Source organism: Dioscorea cayenensis, unplaced genomic scaffold (genome assembly GCF_009730915.1).
Source record: "Dioscorea cayenensis subsp. rotundata cultivar TDr96_F1 unplaced genomic scaffold, TDr96_F1_v2_PseudoChromosome.rev07_lg8_w22 25.fasta BLBR01000899.1, whole genome shotgun sequence".
NCBI classification, from domain to species: domain Eukaryota; kingdom Viridiplantae; phylum Streptophyta; class Magnoliopsida; order Dioscoreales; family Dioscoreaceae; genus Dioscorea; species Dioscorea cayenensis.
Window position 1 is genome coordinate 31,433 of NW_024087290.1, and position 2,634 is coordinate 34,066.

General features: G+C 37.5%; 1 pseudogene; it reads right to left on the reverse strand.

Moving 5' to 3' along the window:
• Nucleotides 1-594: 594 nt before the first annotated feature.
• LOC120255228 lies at nucleotides 595-2,279 on the reverse strand (annotated as a pseudogene).
• Nucleotides 2,280-2,634: the final 355 nt, after the last annotated feature.

Here is a 2,634-nt window from a genome sequence, read left to right on the forward strand (position 1 = left end):
CCCTCTTAATTTTCAATGACGAGCAATACACACATACAAAGGGGGAAAAACAAGGAAAAGTTTCATATAACCCCCTAAGTTATTCCAAAATTGGCCAATAGGTTCACAAATAAGTAAAATGACAAATCAACCCATATAAAATAGTATAGGGTTGAAAATGCAAAACGAGTCATCCAACTTAAGCCCCAAATCAACAAGTTCGAGGCACATCAAGGGTTGTTATGTTAGTCCGGTTAGTCAAAGGTGTTTAGTCAAGTCATCTTTTGTTCTATATCACTAAGTCTTTAAATTAATATATTTGTAAAAGAAAGTATGGTGAAGTGACTAGATGAAAGGAGAAAGCTATCTCTGGTACTATGCTTGTTCTGTATCTCTGGTTCTTAGATCTATAACTATTTTTCATCTTCTTCATGAAATCTATGAGTTCTTCTTGTATTTTCTGATTTCTTTGCCATCATTTTCTTCATTCCATCACAACAAGAAGTAATTCACAAGTAAAATAAAACAAATCAAACAAGTCAAACAAACCAGACGAATCCAAGGCAACACCAATTAAACCCAAAACAATATTCCCAAACCTTAATTAATCTATAATTATTGCCCAATGATTGTTGCATTGATCCAGCGAGCACAACTATAAACTGAACAAAATGCTTGCAAACTGGTCAGCAAAAGCAACAGAATAGCTGCTAAAAATGTGAGGAACTGCCATGAACCAAACACATAATTCTTCATGAACTTTATAGTCTTTACTCTCCATCTACCGTTATAATACTTGTTCACATCTTCTATCACCTTATCGAAATGGCACCTCTTGTAAGCCTAACTGAACTACTCATTGAATTCCACGAGCTTAGCAAACCTCACCATCGCTCTTCATTTTGTTCAAGATAATCCCTTGTTCTCTTAGAAGCTTTACATCCTCATCAGTATCGATAATTCCATTCATTAACTCGGTGTATCGAGTAAAAACTAAAGGTCCTGATGCTATTGATGTTTCATAGGGCAACCAAGTTCCTTAGTACAACTTCAGTGTTGCTGTCCAATTTAACAGTAGGAAGGTATAAGGTGACTGTCTCTCATATCGACTGAATCATCATCCATCGCCTTTGTTGCAGAAAAGCTAATGCCGGCATTGACAAGTTCCCTCACTGATGGAATCATGATCTCTTCTATCAATGGTTGCTGTTGATGCTCGAATTCGAACGTGACTTTTCGGTCTTTGAATTTGCACTTGTTCCTGAGAAGAAAAGGTATTCAACTGGTTTTTTAAGGACAGAGAACACCGAAGACTGGTGATTACCTTCCAAGGCAGTTTCACCAAAAAGTTTTATTGGCTTTTGATGATAAAAATTTGCTTCATATATTGTATAATCGATCCATTTAGGCCAGAAGCCGCCTTCCAACCCTGAGAGGAAGAATTGTTTGATATTACTAGAACCATCATTAGCAGTTTCTTGGAATGATCCTCCGCCATTTGTTGGATCTTCATGGATATAGATGACTTCACAAGCTTGTTCTTGAGGGTTTCGAGAACAAGAATAGAGTACAGAAGCTCTAACAAGTGGGCATGTTGAGTGATATCAATGCATGGAAAGTTTTGCCCCATCTTGAATGGACAAAGTGCTCTCATGAAGCCATTCAACATCAAGTAAGCATGCCATCTGCTTCTTGAATTGATGAACATTGAATCTCCAACAACACTCTTAATAAGAATAGAGGCACTTGGATTCTCTAACATCATTATGTTCTTAGTATCACATTGTGAGTTGATTTCCTCCCTGCATTATCAACCAAATGCAGCATTCTCGATGGCACCATGTGGAGAACTTTACTTTCTTCCGGGGCATAGATTTGAAGGAATTAAAGCAGAAATGATGCGTAACATCATCATCATCCATGCTAGTGTTTCGCCATTGGAATCAAGATACCTATTTAATATAAATATATAAGTCTTGATCTCTCATTCTATTAGCTTAAGCTTTTTAAGATCAAAAACAAAACACAAACCTATGATAATGTGCAAAATGAATAACATGTTCAACTTTGATAAAGAGTGCTCAACAAAGCTCTTTGAAATTTTTGGCCATCGAGATGGTTTCGAGCACGTTGGCAGCAGAGAGCTTGTACCGTCCATCTCATAGAGTTCTGTTTGCCAATGATGATACGGACCGAGAGCGTGCATTTGTGGAACAAAAGGCTTCTGGTTTGCTAACTCATCGAGATACCCGGTACGCCGAAAATTGCAGACAGGGATGCCATAATCATCTTTCGAGATGCTTTCTCAAGATATCGTCGGATTTGATGATGCAACTGAAGCTCATCGGAAGATGGCTGCAGTTAGATGGGGGTGAGTGATTGATTTTTGAAGTATCCATTGATGTGGGAACTAGAGAGTTTCCTTTTGCAGCTTGTCACTATACAATATACGTTCTATGTCCTGAAATTTAAGGATGGAAAGAGTGGGTTTATAATGGATGTTTCCTATTGTGTTTTAATGCATGCGGTCATATAGTTTGCTTTGGTCAGGTCAAGCATTAGCAATTAGTAGAGTTTTGTGTTGTGCACGTTATGTTTGTAAAATTCAAACAATGTGATAAATGTTCATGCTGAGCTTTTGAGTACACAATTTCC